This window comes from Myodes glareolus, chromosome 5 (genome assembly GCF_982192425.1).
Source record: "Myodes glareolus chromosome 5, mMyoGla1.1, whole genome shotgun sequence".
Classification (NCBI taxonomy): domain Eukaryota; kingdom Metazoa; phylum Chordata; class Mammalia; order Rodentia; family Cricetidae; genus Myodes; species Myodes glareolus.
The window spans coordinates 89489316-89506391 of NC_142030.1; the positions used below are offsets into that span (position 1 = coordinate 89489316).

Here is a 17076-nt window from a genome sequence, read left to right on the forward strand (position 1 = left end):
TGCAGGTAGAGCCATGCACACATGAGGAGCCTGCGACTACTGGCAACAATAAAAAGAAATCCCAAGGACCCCAGAGAGCATCTGCTGATCTAAACACAAACTATTCAGAGCTCCCTGAGAGGGCATCAGCACAGGCCACCCAACCCCACACCCTCAAAGAATCTGTCTGCTACCCTTGTCCCTGGGTCCCAAACATGAATCTCTGTCTCTCCACTGTCTCCAAAGCCAGTAGCCCCAGTGCCCCCCATCACCAGCAAATAATACAGCTCTCCGATGCCATATTTATATCACAGCAGGACAAGAGAGCAAAGGTGTCACTGGGGTGGGCTTGACTGATGTGACAGCCACAGTCAGCCATGTGTGCCACGGAGAGATGTGAACCGGGGATTGTTTATGCTAAAAATCTCACTGCCGAGAAGACCTGACATCTTCCTCTCACAGACATCCAGACAGCACTGACCTCAGTCACAAAGCAAGAAGAGATTCATGGACTTGTCTGGGGAAGACCTTGTGAGGCCATCGCTGCCACTGCTGCCATGCCAGCCACCTCCCTCAGAAAAGCACTCTCTGCTTTCCTGAAACATCTACCACACTCCTTTAGTCAGACGTCCGATTCCTTGGTGTTGTAAATATGGACGCACTGCTTGACATCTAACCTACGCCCTGCTGGCTGCCATTCGCAACCGTCGCCCGTGTTCCTCCCTGGACCCGGCCACTCCGGGCCTCACCTGCCATCATCGGTGCACAAAGGCATGCGATTCCGTGATGCTGGGATGCTCTTCTCCAACTCATTTGCTCTTTGGGGTGAGTGGCAAATTCTAGAACTCCTCTCTTGGTATCTTGGATTAAAAACTACAGCTGGCCTTTGAAACCTGTGACTTTTTCTGGGACTCTGGGAAAGCACACCAGGGCCTTTCTAGTTGTATGTCCTCACTTACATGGGAGGAGCAGACACAGGGATTAGTGGCACCTGGGGAGCCAGAGGCAGAGCCAGGAACTCACTCCACAGTAGGATTCTGTCTCTAAACTCAGCACTTCTGGGAATCCCACCCAACAGGAGGGAAGGCTCTCTGTACGCCCACTGTAAACCCCATAGTTAATCAGTTTGATACAGTTTTTGCTCAACGTATTGCATCAGCATGGCCTCTCTGCTCTGTCTTCATTCCTATCATTCCCTGCATGGAGGGTGGGTATGGAGACTGTTTCTTGCCTGAGTGAGTGAGTGGTCGAGACTTTAGAAGGAAATCCCCTGAGACTGGGAGACGTTACAAAATCAGGGTCCCAGCCTCCAAGTCCTGGCTCCACCACTGAGACAGGGAGCAAGGATCACTGAACTGTCCTCTACCAAACTGTGGGGACAGGAAAGAATCTTACTGCTGTGGGGGTAGATTAGGTAAGCCTGTCCTGCCAGAACAATTTCAAGAGCCCACATCCCACCACTCCCCTCCCCTCCCACTAGTCTCCCCCATCACTTCCGCCACGAAGGCAGTAAGTGAAGCCCCAGGCTTTGGTCCCCACCACACAATCACTTACCTTCCACGGAACTACCAAGAAGCATGGCCCCAGCACGTTCTCTGAATTTTCCACACTAAGGGTAGCAGCTGACCAAGCTCCAGGCACTGGCTCCTAACAGCAGGTGGCAGCTACCACAAAGGCCAGGGAGGTAGCCATGGCTTGTGGAGTACCAGGGGTTCCAAGTCTACAAGGAACCACACAACTGCCAAGTATCCAAACCATACCCCGGTCTACGATTCCTGCCAGGAAGTGGCACATGGGCAGGGAAGGTTGTGTGGGACCAAGAGTTTCCTTTGACCTAGAGATAAGGTCTCAGGTTCGATTTCATTGTTTCTTTCCAACAAGTGTCAGAGGGAGATGCCACTGCCCGTGGGCACCCTGCCAAAAGCTACACTGGTGCTTGTGCATGTGTGCAGATCCAGACCTTAGAAAGTGGGAATCTTTCCCCACCTACTGCCGCTGGGTGCATGAACCAAACAAGAATTTGCTTTCAGTGAAGCGGGCATGGTTGAGTCACTGCAACGGGCTGTTTCAGAAATATGTCTGTCTCGTTTTAGAAGAAAGTCAAGAACTCCATGCCCCAGATCTGGAAGTCTCAGGGGTACCAGGGGCACATTCCTCTGTCCCCAAAGGATCACCCTATGGCCATGTGTTGATTTATGTGATATATGTCACTAAATGGACATGGATACCAATTCTTCACACATCCTGAATATCTGCACTGTTTGTCAATTTTGTCTCAATAAAGCCAAAAAATACTCTGTCCTGGTGAGACTGCCTGCCTGCCTCCGAGTACTTTCAAGTTCACAAGTAAGAGACACAAAAAAACTTCTAGAAGGAAGAAGTGCACTGGGGTACCAGAAGGGGGAAGACTCAGGACCCCCAAAAGACAGTGTTCAGTGTCTCAGCAGCCCTCCCCACAAGGCAAGTCTAAAGCACCTGAGTCAGTGGTTCTCAACCTTGCTAATGCTGTGACTCTTTATTTTATTTATTTATTTATTTATTTATTTATTTATTTATTTATTTGGTTTTTCGATACAGGGTTTCTCTGTAGCTTTGGTGCCTGTCCTGGAACTAGCTCTTGTAGACCAGGCTGGCCTCGAACTCACAGAGATCCGCCTGCCTCTGCCTCCCAAGTGTTGGGATTAAAGGCATGCGCCACCACCGCCCGGCTGCTGTGACCCTTTAATACAGTTCCTCATGTCATGGTGACCCCAACCATAAAATTATTTTTGTTGCTACTTCACAACTGTAATTATGCAGGATATCTGATATGTGACCCCTTTGAAAGGGTCATTTGACCCCCAAAGGGTAGAGACTCACAGGTTGAGAACGGCTGATCTAAGCAACCATTGTCACTCAGGAAGTAACCCTCCCCTCATCTTTTGCTGTCTTGTTCTGCCCCGCTCCTGATCACCATAACACTGGAAACAGAGGAACACTGAGGTCAGGACAGCTCAAGACTGCCGCACTGGGAAGTAGCCACAAGTCAGGACTGTCAACAGCAACGGCCCAGCCCTACGCCAAGAAAGAAAGGCAAGTTCCCTTTCTGCCACACCCTCACCTGGGGTAACTCTCTGCTTTGCCCCAGAGCCTCTCCGACCCGCCCTCACTCATCCTTCCTGGACCAGCTGGCCCTATTCCCTGAGCCACAAATGCCATGGGCCGGACATGAAGCCTACCTGATCTCCCCACAGAAAGAACAGTTCTCCTCGTGTCTCAGGGATCAGGGAGCCAAGTTTCAAATTCAACAGGTCAAGTCGGAAGTCCACAACTGCTTCTGGCTTTCCGCTTTTCCGGTGTACAATGGCTCCTAGTATCGCCAGGTAGGAAGAGTGGACAGGAAGAGGAAATGAGCATTCGACACAGCAGAAGAAGTGTGGCTAGACACAAGAAAGAACTTCCTCTCCATTCTGGGTTGCCAGCATAGCAGGATAAATTCTACTCCCTGGAACCCTACTTCCCAGACATCAGCGAGTCTGTTTGTAGAGCTTTGGGTCTCCCGGAAGTTAGGCCAAAGGATGCACCACGGGCTTTGTGTTAGACTCTTACTCCTGAGAGGGGCCGATTTCAGGGTTCCCCCTCAACATCCCTAGAACTGTGTGTCCAAGACTTACTCCAGACAGATCCCTGTGACACCAGCTGGGGGTGGAGTGGGGTGGCATTTGTCAATGCCCACCAGGCAAGAGACAGAGCAACCTTCTCAAAGGCAGGCACCTAGGAGGACAGCACTGAGGCAGACACCCTGGACTTGATATTGGTCTAGGGGCCGTCCATCACCAGGGTGATCTAGGGGACCTGTTTTACCTTTCGGAGACTATCTCCCTCTGTAGAGAGTGACATATCGTGGGGTCTAGCATTGGATTGTGACTGCCGTCCAATGCTATTAATACACTAAAAGCCATCAGTCGAATCCAACATGTTAAATAGGCGGGGCTCAGGTCTGTAAACGTTACCTTCATAGAACCGAGGCGAGTTACAAACACAAAATGAGCAGGAAAGCCCACTGACCTGCCTGTGACCACACGCTGCGTTTGCACGGGGCCAGCACCCAGTACTGTCGCTACAGCTCCTCCAGCCACAGCGGACTGCCTCCTGGGGCACCCTGCCCTCCTCGCTGCAGACTGCACCTGTTGCCCCATATACGCATCTTTCCCCTTTTGTCTTGTTTTGAGGCTTTGTTGTGTTTAGTTTTGGGTTTTGTTTTGTTTTTGACTCAGGGACTTACTATGTAACCCACACTAGCCTGAAATTTCTTTCTGTCTCAAGTACTGGGACTTGGGTTTTGTCTTTAGAACAAAGACTTACACTACAACATGTTAAAATCTCTCTTTTTAAAATAATTCATTTGCATTTTATGTACATTGATGTTTTGCCTGCATGTATGTCTGATGTGGGAGTCCCCTCTGTGTGCTGTGATTACCATTAATGAATAAAGAAACTGCCTTGGCCTGGCCTGTTGATAGGGCGGAACTTAGGTAGGTGGGGAGGACTGGACTGAATGCTGGGAGAAAGAAGGGCGGAGTCAGAGATGCCATGATCCGCTGCCAGAGATAGATGACATGCTGAAACTTTGCTGGTAGGTCACGACCTCGTGGTGATACACAGATTAATAGAAATGGGTTAAATTAAGATGTAAGAGTTAGCCAATAAGAAGCTAGAGCTAATGGGCCAAGCAGTGATTTAACGAATACAGTTTCTGTGTGATTATTTTGATTCTGGGCGGCCAGGATAAAAAAGCGGTTCCTTGCAACATATGTCTGTGTGAGGGTGTTGGATCCTGTGGAACTGGAGCTACAGGCAGTTGTGAGCTGCCATGTGGGTGCTGGGAATTGAACCTGGGTCCTCTGGAAGAGCAGCCGGTGCTCTTAACCACTGAGTTGTCTCTCCAATCCCCTATTAAAATCTTTCAAAAGCTTCAAAAACCTTCCTTTTTAGACAGCTTAAATGAAACCCAGTATTAAGAATCCCAATAAGCACAACAGATCAAGGCAGAATTGTTAGGAGGACAGGGGCTGAGATGTTGAGGGGGACCCTCCAGGGTACTCCTCCCTCTCTCTAACAAGGTTAGACATAGGATAAGGTCTGACCCCAGAGTCCAGCTGAAGCCAGTGGTCTGGGTGCCCTAAGGCTCTCCTCCACTTCAGCTGGCTGTCTCTGTCCTCTCGAGACAGGGCTTCTCTGTGTAACTACTGTCCTGGAACTCACTTTGTAGGCCGGCTGACTTCAAAGTCACGGAGATCTGCCTGCCTCTGCCCCCCAAGAGCTGGGATTAAAGGCATGGGCCATCACCACCTGGTCTCCACCCACTCTTCTCTGCAGGCTGCCCAGCAAGGCTGCCAGGTGACTGGGACATCTTAGACACAAGAACACCCCTAACTTCTGCTCTGAGGTACTAAATCTTGGGAAACCCTTCTGTGTTGAGCTCAGTTCCCATACAGGCTGCCCCAAGGACAGTGGCTCAACACCTGTCCAGTGAGCACCCGACTCCTAACATGCACATACATAGGTTAGAGTTATATTAGAAATCCAGACTGAGAAATTATTCCATATTGACTGACAAAAACAATGTGTTACATCTGAGCACAACAGATTTAAATAAAACATTTTCTAAGATGAAAAATATCTACATGTGTTACCTCATAAGAAGTATGTCCAGGTTTTTTTCAGTGCCTGGTTTATTGGAAGAAACTGGAATCTCCCATTCAAGATCGTGTTTAGTCTATCACAGTGAGGGTATGAAAGAGAGAGAGAGCATTTGACTTGACTTTTTATTTATTGTCAGGGAATTGCATGTATCACGTGGTGCTCACACGGAGGCAAAGGAGAACGTTCAGAGGACAAACAGTCTTTCCTTCCACAATGGGAGTCCCAGAGATCAAAATCAAGTCATCAAGCTTGGTTGCAAGTACCTTCATTCACAGAGCCACTTTGCTAGCCCTGTTTTCTATTTATTTATTTATTTTTCTGATAGGGTTGCATGCAGTCTAGGCTGGTCCTGAACTCCTGATCTTCCACCTCCCTAGTGCTGGAATTATGGGTGTGAACTACCACACCTGGCTAAGGGAAGAGTATTTAGCAATGTTTGTCATATCACTATGGATATACCTTGATATGACATCAAAATTTATCATGTGGTCGTTTCTAGGGTTGCTGCAATATGGAATCTGCGAGCTTGCACCCAACGGGAGCTTCATATTTGTCGTTGAAGACAGCAGCTTGCTCAGCTGTGTAGCTCTCCTAGATGCTGACGAACTTCAATATTAACCAGCTGTCTATTAAATTCCCACAGATCTGACCCGAAGAGCCTTTTTCATGACAACAGATATGTTTTCCAAAATTCTAACTTTTGCTTGAAGGTTTGAATGTCACCATTGGTAATAGACATTGCTGGGTGCTTTTCTTGAAATGACAGGCTTAATCCATTCATTTTTTGCAAAAATTTCTATTCAACACTCACTCTGAACAACTGTACTTGTCAGTCATTTTCTCAAGGGAAAACATGGTCCATGAAAGAAGTGGCTAGTTCAGTTTGTAACTCACAGGATGCCCAGGTGGTTGGGCTTCCACTCCCATTGTGGCGGACAGCCAAAGTGCTTTGTATATTCAACTCATTTTACTTTAGAAAATATTTGGAAAGATATGTATGTATGCATTCCAGGGTCCAGGTTTCATGAATTCAGTATTTTGGCTGCTTCATCAAAGACCTTCTTTTGTGAGTACCTGTTTAGCATGTGGTGGGGAAGAACACACTAGCCAGTTTCGTGCAGCTGCGGCCTTGACTCACATGAAGTACCAGTATCTTCATCTACCACTGCCTTAGCATCAAAGCTCTCTTGTAAACCTGCTGAGCACTTCGGTGCTTTGCTGAAACTGTCCCGACCTTAAGGAAGCCGCTGAAAAACTTTTGGGAACTCCCCTAGGAAGTGCACTTTGGGAACTGCTATCATGGAGGTACCTAGTGTGATGATCCTGAAGGCAGCGGCTCCTGTGTGTTTAGCTCTATTCTCTAAATGGACCGCTGAGGATACAGGAGTTTAGCTTGCTCATAGACACACAGACAGTCCTGTGTTTGTGTGTTCTGGTTTAAAACAGCTCCCACCGCAACTCCTGGCTACATGTATGTTCCCTTTGTACTGGATCGTCAAAGTGTGCAGCTGTGGGGCACAGCTAGGGGTGCAGCAAGCATCCCCTCTTTCCCACCACTGCCCCCCATCCCTGCAGTTTGGGAGCTCACACCTACTCCCAGGAAACCCTAGGGACATCTCCCAGCCTGACAGTAGTGGAAGCCTTGGTCCCTCCACCAGCAGACTAGGTGGGAAGGAAGCCTCAGAAGGCTGGGGCAGGTTCAGTCCTCCCTTCTCTGCCTCCCACCGCAGCCAGCTCGGTTCCCAGCATCAAAGAGCTAATCCAATTTCGTGGCTGTGTTTCCCCCTTCGCCTCCTGCAATGCCAGGATTGATTTGGAACCAGGGCGGCCTTATTAAAGTGATGTCTTTTCTCCTCACAGGAGATGAACGCTGGGAGAGGGAGCCCTCCCCCACCAATTAACTCCACACCGGCAGGGCAGCTCCGGTCTCTGCTCTTGAGGGTTCCCTCCGACTTCTCTGCAGTCCAGTGGTGAGGCCGGATTTCGGTCCTGATGGGTCTTCATGTCGCCTCCCTCCAGGCCTGTGCTGTGACTGGACGGTGGGTGGATCTCTTTCCTTCAGGACTCCATCCCTCCTACCACGTGATCTTAGGTCTCCCACTGGGACCCGTGACTGCTCTAGTTGTGTGGTTGACTGGGAACACGGGAAGCCAGGCCAGAAGAAGATCGGATGAAAGACTGTGTGTTTTTAAACTATGCTTTCCCCAAAAGACACGCAGGAGACATGAGTGTGGACTTCTGAGCCATGAAGCACCACCCTGTTAGGTGCCCTCCTCAGGGGCCCTGCAGCTGCCTCTGAAGCTCCTCTCTGCTCCTGCTCCGGGAAAGCTATGGCAGCAGCAGGTGAGACCGCACACCGAAAAGAACTTCCTTTCCATAAAGGTATTAACACTGCCCCAGTTACTTTTCAAAGCAGAAAGCAGAGGCCCAACACACCTGAACCATAGTTCAGACCAGAGTCAGTGATAATGCAAAGCTATTTTTCTTCAACTTTCCAGCCCTTAGGGAACAGGGGCTATCAGGAGGGCCCAGATAACATAGACCAAAAAAAAAAAAAAAAAACCCAAACAAATAGCAGATGTCTGAGGCAAGTGGTGTGTCAAGGCGCTTTATCTCAGCACCACACATAGTAGGGTGCATATATTAAGATACTACCCCATAAATAAGCACAATTACTCTATCAGTTAAAAGTAGACTTTTTTTTTTAGGCAGGGTCTCACTACGTAGCCCCGGCTAGCCTGAAATTTACTATGTACATCAGGCTGGTTTCAAACTCACAGAGGTCCACGTGCCTCTTGAAGAGCCCAGTGATAGCTCAGATCTGTAATCCGAGCACAGAAGAGGCTAAGGTAGGAGGAGGGCCCAGTTACACAGCAGCCAGGGTTACACAGTAATACCCCATCTAAAGCGCACACACACACACACACACACACACACACACACACACACACACAACAAGGTGAGTCCAAGTGATTCTGCCTCAGCTAATTACAATGCAGCACATTGAAGGCCTCCTTGCCCCAACTCTGCATCACCACCAAATCACCCCTTTGTTACTCCAAGTATGAGAGTATGGAAAGGGTTAAATTTCCCCCTCCCTCCCAGGCCCACCCCATCCTCAGAGTAAAGCCCCATCCTATCCTTTGCTCATTTCTGTTTCCTGTGGTCTCCCTAGTGCCCTGCTCGCAGTCACAACCACCTGCACTCACTATTAAGAGGCAGGGAGTGGTAATGGGAAAATTCCACCTCTAATTGCAGTATTCCCTAATTGCCGCACCAGGCCCACCACATCAGCCCAATTATAGGCCGCCCAGACAGGGTTCTCCATGGCCGAGGACTCCCTGCCCCACTCAAGAGCTCCTGCCTTTGCAAATGCCAAAAGGGAGCCTTCCTGACTCCACGGGGCCCAGACTGCCCAGTGCTGAGTGCTTGGGTCCATCAATCCTGGCAGGGCAGAGAGGAAGGAAGCAGGTTCCAAGGACTGAGGAACCTGGTGCCGGCAGGCAGTCAACCCTGGGCTCCGGAAGCATAGCCACCCTACAAGGCTATCTTGAATGCTCCTCTTGGGTGCGGTGGACCCCTAGGTGTTCTGGGATCTTCCCAGCCTTGTCTTTCAGAGAGTTGCTTAGCCCCTCCAAACAGAAAATGAAGGAGGAAGAGTCGCTTCTGCTTCTTCGTTGGTGTGAAATGGCCAACAGCAGCTGCTCCAAGATGGAGGGGCAGCAGTTACACAGCCCTTTCTGAGCCATGTTATCGAGGAGAGTAGGAGACGGGTGGGGCTGAGTTCTGCTGCCACCCATGATCCATCCAGGCTCTGTCTTCTCTTGTAGCTACTATTTCTACAGCTGCAATCTTGAGGTCCCAGATAAAATGGCCAAGAAATGTCTGGGGGCTACTTGAAAACCACATGCTGGGAGGGACGGCGGCCATGATGCCCTCCTTTCCTAAGTAGCAAGGGCTGAAGCGTCACCCATAATCCAGGGCTGCAGCAGCTGGAAGCCACCCAGGCAAGGAGGAAGCCTTCATAGCAGCTCTTGCTCACCGTGCATCTGGGGAGCCCTTCCCGGAATTCACTCTTGGGTCTAGTAGCTGAAGGCTCCCTACCGTCCAGATTCAGAGTCTGCTCTGGTCCCTCGGAGCTGGAATCCAAAATCACCCCATCACCCCAGTGACCTCTTGGAGCTTCCCATTCCAGAGATGGAAAGGAAGGGTGGCTGGGACAGATCCTTCCCAGAAATTAAGCTCTGGCAAGAAATGGCTCACTGGGCACCAAGCAGAACTGCCCGGAAGTTCTCCAACTTTCAGGACGAGGTAAGGGAATGAGCACTGGCTGTGGACAAGGACAGGACTGGCGTGGTTAGAAACCACTCACTTGGCTCTCACCCTAGGATGTCGTTCACTTAATCCTCCCCTCACTTACCCAGTGTTGGGGACAGAAAGCTTAACTCCGCTCTATACATGGGATGATGGAGAACAAGAGCTTGATTAACAATTTGTCCAGAGTCAGAGCTTTTGCAGACCCAGGTGGCATCCTGTCTATAGTCACTGTACTGCTGCTTGGGGGTGGGGGAGAACAATATTATGTGGCATTTCTCCACTTAAACTATGTCATTTACTAGAGGCCTCCTGGACACCAAGAGAGTCCAGGGCTAAATTTCCGTTTCCTGGCCTGGCTTCTGCCAGAGCAGATGGCGAATAACCAACCAGTTGTATGTGAGGATGCTCACATGGGGCATGTCAGACTGTATCAGTGCAGGGAGCCACGGGCTACTCTGTAGACAGTAGTAACAGTCTTTACACATTAGGCCCTGCAAATGTTAAAGCTTCAGACCTATCCAAATCACTATTCCTAGGCTCCCACGGACGACACTCGTCACAGCCGGGATGAGGTCTCTGGGTGATCACTCCTTCAGCTGTGTGGCAGTCAGTGCTCACCAGTGCAGAAGCCAGGTCCATTTCATTCCCGTCTGAATGCCTAGCACCTAGCATGGCACACAACAGACTGTCAACAAGCAATAGCTGGCTAGGCCGTGGTGGTGCAAGCCTTTAATTCCAGCACTCGGGAAGCAGAGGCAGGCAGACCTCTGAGTTAAGGGCCAGCCTGGTCTACAGAGCAAGTTCTAGGACAGCCAGGGCTACACAGAGAAACCCTGTCTCAAACAACAACACAGTAATAGTCACGTGGTGGCACACACCTATAATTCCGGCACCAGGAAGGCAGAGAGGCGGGACGAGAAGGAGTTGGAGACCAGCCTGAGCTCTGCAGTGATTTTAAGGCCAGCCTGGGTCACATAGCAAAGTCCTGTCTCAAACAGCAACAACAACAACAGCCAAGCCATAGATAATATTGACTGATTGTAGAACTGATAATGAAAGAGGCTAAATAACTCACTAAGGTCCACTGGAATGCAAAACCCAGAAGAGCAGGGGTTGGGGCTGAGGAAGCAGCTCAGCTGGTACTGTTCACCTATCATGTATAAAGCCCGGATTCAATCCTAGCACTGTATAAACCAGGTGTGAGGCCAGGCGGAGGTGTCGCACGCCTTTAATCCCAGCACTCGGGAAGCAGAGGCAGGTGAATCCCTGTGAGTTCGAGGCCAGCCTAGTTTACAAGCGCTAGTTCCAGGACAGCTAGGACTGTTACACAGGGAAACCCTGTCTCAACAAACCAAAAAAATAAAAATAAAATAAAAAAACAATAAACAGGTTTGGCGGCACATGCCCCAAACCCTAGCATCCAGAAGGTCAAAAGTAGAAGGCAAAAGGATTGGCCAAGACCATCCATGGCTAAATGGGACCCTGACTCAAAATGGAAGAACGGTAGGACTGTCGTCTGTTGTGTTCATTGTCACATCCATCCACAGTGCCTGGACAACGGCACCCAGGAGGCACGTGCTAATAAAATCCTCGTTGCATACATGAGGACAGCCATACACCTCATAATGTGTGTGTAACCAAACACCTGACGAGAAGCAGAGGAAAGGCGTTGTTGTTGTCTTGGGGTTTGTTTGGTTGGTTGGTTGGTTTGGATTTTTGCTCTGGGTTCGGGGATAAATAGAGTCGATGATGAGAAAGGCGTGTAGACAGGAGTAGCTGTAGCTACGAGTATATACAAATGGGTCGTACAGGAAGTGGAGAGCAGGGGACTGCTCGACCCCGGCCCCTAGGATGGTGTCCCTCGTATCCAAGGCAGGTCTATCCCCTTCAGTTAATCTTTGCAAAAGCTCTCAAAGAAAACACTTGAAGGCATACCACGTTTGATGTCTTAGGTGCTTCTTAATGCAGTCCAGGTGACTATCAAGCCCAGCCATTACATTGGCCCTGGGGATTAGAACCCAAGTCCTGTTCTAAGCACCAGCTGCAGCCAGGCCCTCTGTTGCTTCCTCTGGCCGGTCACACCAGCCCCTAAACAGTATCCTTCCAACCTGGATGACATCGGTGATAGCTAGCTAAGACAAGCCAACTTAGCTTTAGCTAGAGCGTGTCTAAGACCAGAACAGTCTACCTGACAAATCTCAAGGCTAAAGGAAGCAGTATTCTACTCAGGTCAGCCTTGTGTCATCTGAATGTGCTCAGCCCCAGGCATCCCCTCATTGTCTTCCTGTGTGCCTGCGGCACATGCTCACTGCCCCTCCAGCCCCCCCTTCCCTGAGAGGGCTGCACAGGCTCAGCAGAGGGGAGAGGGAGGACTCTGTCAGGGCAGGACAAAGACAGAGCAGAAGCCAGTCAAGGTCAGATGCACCCAGACCCAGGAGGACCGGGGTGGCCTAGCAGGGAAGAGACTTCTCCAGCCGTCTGCCCCCAGCTTTGCTGTATTAGGGGCAGCCTTGTAGCATCTACCTGGAAACAGTCTAAAGGTGAAGAGCTAAAACGAGCTGCAGCTGCAGGGTGGTCTGAGACCCTGACCAGCTCTGCAAAGGAGCTCTGTGACCAGGATAAAACCAATGCTACTCACAGGCAAGACCAGTCATAGACTGGCACAAGCTACTGAAGCCAAGGCCTTCCCCTGGTCTCGTGTGGATGCCAGGCCCCAGAGTGGAAAGAAGAAATGTATTTGCATATCTTCCTCCCATCCCCCAAAAGGATCCCAAGCTGTCTGGGGAAAGTTTTGTGGGGTGCTGAGCAAAGCTGACTCACGATGAAGGGGATGGGTGGGTCTCTGAGCCACCAGAGGGTAACTGGACACCTACCTCTGGGTCCCCCTCCCTCCACAGTTCCTAGGCGCCTGGCCCCTCCACAGGCCAGGTGCAGAAGGTGAAGAGTAAGCCCATGAGATCCTAAGAAGCCCTGATCCACAGGGAGTCCTAGAGGATGAGACCAAGGATGTGTCAAGGAACAGAACAAGGCAGAGGCTCTCACAGCCCAGGAGACCCCAGTTCTGATGGCGCTGGCCATTCTCCAGGAGCGCTGGCACTGAGGCTGGCTCCCTCAGGGCAGGCCACAGTGGGCCTGGTGTAGACCCTTGGCGCTGACTCACCTCTGGGGCCCTGACACAAGCTGAAGCTTACAGTGTCTGCCAGGCACGTCCCGTTGCATCATAGCTGCCCTGCCCGTGCCCCTCTGGCTCGGCCTGAGGGGTGTCAGACACGTCCATTTCTTCATTTTTGAAGCAGCCGAAAAGCTAGACTTGGTGTAATCTGGGAAGGAGGACTACCCTGAAGGACTAATGGCCTCTGGTCCTGCTCCTCCTCGGCACCCGAGTGATGAAGTGCCCAGGTTTCTAGCTAGAGATCGGACCGAGGACAATCTATTACACTGGAAACGCTGCCTCCAGCCCACAGCAGAGGAGGAAGAAGGGGGCCTATCCCAGGCTCCCCGAGTCTGACCTCAGTCTTCTTCCCGGTGCCCCCTGAAAACCTAAGGGTTTTTATTTCCTCGCGTTCACCCAATTCCCACTCTCTCCCTCCCTCTGCCCTCTCTACACTGCAGTGGCCATGCTGGGCAAGCGCTTGCTCTGTCCTTGCTCTTGCTTCTTCCGCTGCCGGCCAAGGAAGGAGACCTCCACCAGCACCTCGGGAGTGGGGGCGTGCAAAGGGGAGACCCCGTGCCGCTAGAGGCACCTGTGGAATGTCGGAAGGCAGGAAGAAACAGAGCATACGGTTAATGGGATGAGATGGGGAAAAGATGCGGCCTCTTAAGTTAAAATAGATAATTCGTGGTGGTGGGAGGGGCGAGTAAGAAAAGAAAATGGAAGTGTCCAGAAAGGAGAATGGGTTTGGCCTTAAGAACCAGGGCTGGAGCAGCGACAAGCCGTCCTAGGTGGTGCTGAGTCATGAGATTTGAAGGGACACCTTCACCCCCACACACACACATCTCCACCCCCGTCGCGTGCTCCCCTCGACTCCCACCTCCATAATTCTAGTCTGCCCCCCTCCAGTCTCGCACGCGCGACCTTCCCCCTCTTCTCACGACGGCGGTGCTGCAGATCCCCGAAGCTTGACCCGGGGCAAAAGAGGCAAACTGGAGATGGTGCAAATAGGCGGGGGATGGGCAAAATGCAAGTGGGGGCGTCCAGGGAGAAGAAACGCTGCGAGCAGAGCGGAAGGGCGCAAGGGACCCTCGTCCCCTCCGTCCTGCAGCTCCCCGCGCAAATCCACAAAGGATCCTGCTCCAGGCTCCCCGGCTGCGGCTCCCCCAAGTCCGTAGCGCCGCAAACTCCCCGCAAAGGACGGGGCGGGCGACTGGTCCTCTTGGCACCAAACTTCCGCAACCCCACCCACCCCCAGGAACCAGATGCCTTCTGCCCCTGGGCTCAGAAGCCGGGATGGAGAAACTTTGGAGGGGATAGGGACTCACCCGAGGGCGACCCGGACGCTGCGGGAAAGATCCGCGGTCCCCGACGGGAGGCAGAGATCGGCTGCAGGGATGCGGCGCTGGCGACGGTCCAGCGGCGGCTTTCGTTCCCCGGGGGCGCGGAGTCCCCGCTCCGCCCCGGGCCCAACTCTGCTCCGAAGTGCCTTTGCCGCAAGACTTGCTGAGCTTAGCAGTCTGCGGCCGGGCAGAGGGAGGGGCTGATCGATGGGCAAGCGCGAGCGCGGCGAGCGCTGCAGTGAGGGGAGGAGACCCGGCGGGCGGCGCGGGAGGGCGGGCACGCGCCGGGAGGTGCGGGGCGGGCCTGCCTGCGGGACTGTCCTCGGTGCGCAGCACGCTGGGCGCCGCGCCCCCGCCTCGCCTCCCGTCAAGGTCAGGGAGGTAGTTCCCGGGGTAGGAAGTGCTGGGCAGGCGAAGGGACCCGGTCCCCTCTACCCCAGGTGACTTAGCTCCCAAGAGCGGGCTTCCTCCAGACCCCCGCCACCACTCACTGCAGCCGGAGGCTAAGTAGTTGGGCTCAAGAACACCCATAGCCATTTTGGGATCCCTGGACCCCCTTTCTTCTCCCTTGCCCGTGCAGAAAGGCCACCCCCACCTATAGCGATCCCTGGGAATAGTGGGGATTTTGAGCGTAAAAGATGAATGAAGAAGTGAGACCCTGGAAGAGGGAGGCGGGGTGGGGGTTGTGAAAATAGGGTGAGAGGGACTGAAATGTACCTTCGGAGGGGAGAGCCGAGCTGGGAGGAGATTGGCGAACAACTAAATGAGGGATTTTTCACGCATTTGTTTTCTAAAAGTGTAAAATGTTGCTGTGAAGGTGGCTATTACGATCTGATTGCTGATGGAGAAACAGCCCCTGAGGCCCTGAGCCAAAAGCAGCTCCCTGTGCTGTAGAGCCTGGGGAGCCAGGATTACAGTACCACTAACCTACCCAGAGATGCCAGGGCACCCGGGGAATTCTGTGCTGCACAATCTACTTTAAATATTTTGTAAAATTTTAAATTACACTTCCGGGGGCTGGAGAGATGGCTCAGTGGTTAAGAGCATTGCCTGCTCTTCCAAAGGTCCTGAGTTCAATTCCCAGCAACCACGTGGTGGCTCACAACCATCTGTAATGAGGTGCCTTCTTCTGGCCTACTGAATAGTGTATACATAATAAATAAATAAATATTTTTAAAAAATAAGTAAAATTACACTTCCACTTCTTTATTCTCTCTCTCTCTCTCTCTCTCTCTCTCACACACACACACACACACACACACACACACACACACACGTCAGAAGACAACAGGCAAGTTTGGCAGCAAGTGCCTTTACCCACTGAGCCATCTTTTGGAGGGGACTTTTATAATAGAACAGTAGCACCCTGCCTTTCTCTTGGATACCAAAAGTAGGTTGTAGGTCAGTCCTCAACACATGTTTGCTCTTTGAGAAAATGAGAGATGAGGTGAATGAACTCTAAGACCATCCCAAGTCAGCTTGCTTCAGTGGAAGGGAGCAAGTCCCTCAGTGACTGTCAGGGACGTTTTTGTTTTTATTTTTTATTTTATTTTATTTTATTTATTGGTTTTTCGAGACAGGGTTTCTCTGTAGCTTTGGAGCCTGTCCTGGAACTAGCTCTTGTAGACCAGGCTGGCCTTGAACTCACAGAGATCCGCCTGCCTCTGCCTCCCAAGTGCTGAGATTAAAGGTGTGCGCCACCACTGCTTGGCGTCAGGGATGTGCTTAAAGCCATTCTGCAGCCATACAGCAGCCTCCACAGAACAGTCTGGAGGAAGGACTCAGGCAGGAGGGAGGAAACAGGTATCACCATGTTGCCGGTCACCCAGCCACCCTAGCCTTAAATATGAGGACTTGTTGCTGCATCCAAGGGGCCAACTCTGCTCCCCTCACTCCTAATCCACATCCTGATAATGTGTGTCTACAGGACTCCAGTCAGAAAAGCTGCAGTGCCCACATACTTGAACTCTCTGGGACTTGCAACACACATCCAGTCAAAGCCCCTGTTAGTTCAGCTCCCCAACTCCTCCCAAGCAGCCCTGGGAACTGAAAGATAGAATAAGCTGCCTGTTTTCCAAGACTGTTAGGAGAGTCAGTGCTTCAGTCAGTTTGGTTAAGTGGAAAGTGTGGTGTCCCAGGTTACCGTGTTAATGTTCTTTAATTCATCAGAATCAGATGTTTGTAAGCAGTGGGTTTTCCTCTTGCCTATTGCCCTTAGCTTCGGGAACTGGAAAAGAATTGAAAAGGCATGCACTCGCTCCACACCCAGCATATCGTAGATATGTCATTCTTCAACCGTTCACTTTGAAAAGGTGAGCCCTGTACTATTCCACCTCCACTGCAGAAATGCATTCCCGTCCCAGGGCACGGTTCTGCCTCCCCTTGGCTACATTGCTTCTCTGCTTTCTCCACTGCTTCCTATGGTCTCCTGTTCTGGTTTTGCCTAAGTAGGGGAGAGAAGTCAGCAGGGAATTGCAGCATTATGCACACACACACACACACACACACACACACACACACGACCTTGCACCCCCGCATCCCCCTTTATTCCTCCCTTACCCCCTACCCACTGCTGGAAACCTGCATTTTGGTCCTTCCTCG

The 17076-nt window shown here is 51.4% G+C and overlaps 1 protein-coding gene across 2 annotated transcripts in view; it reads right to left on the reverse strand.

Annotated features, from left to right (window-relative positions):
• Positions 1 to 14599, reverse strand: part of Syt2 (synaptotagmin 2) — a 116878-nt gene extending 102279 nt beyond the window's left edge. The window contains exons 1-2 of one of the 2 annotated variants that reach the window (XM_087906504.1): positions 14461 to 14551; positions 3198 to 3328 (exon numbers count right to left, since the gene is read on the reverse strand). The gene's annotated coding sequence lies outside the window, so the exon portion shown is untranslated. Of the gene's footprint in view, positions 1 to 3197; positions 3329 to 14460 lie in introns of both variants that reach the window. The other variant, XM_087906506.1, reaches the window with a different exon arrangement.
• Positions 14600 to 17076: the final 2477 nt, after the last annotated feature.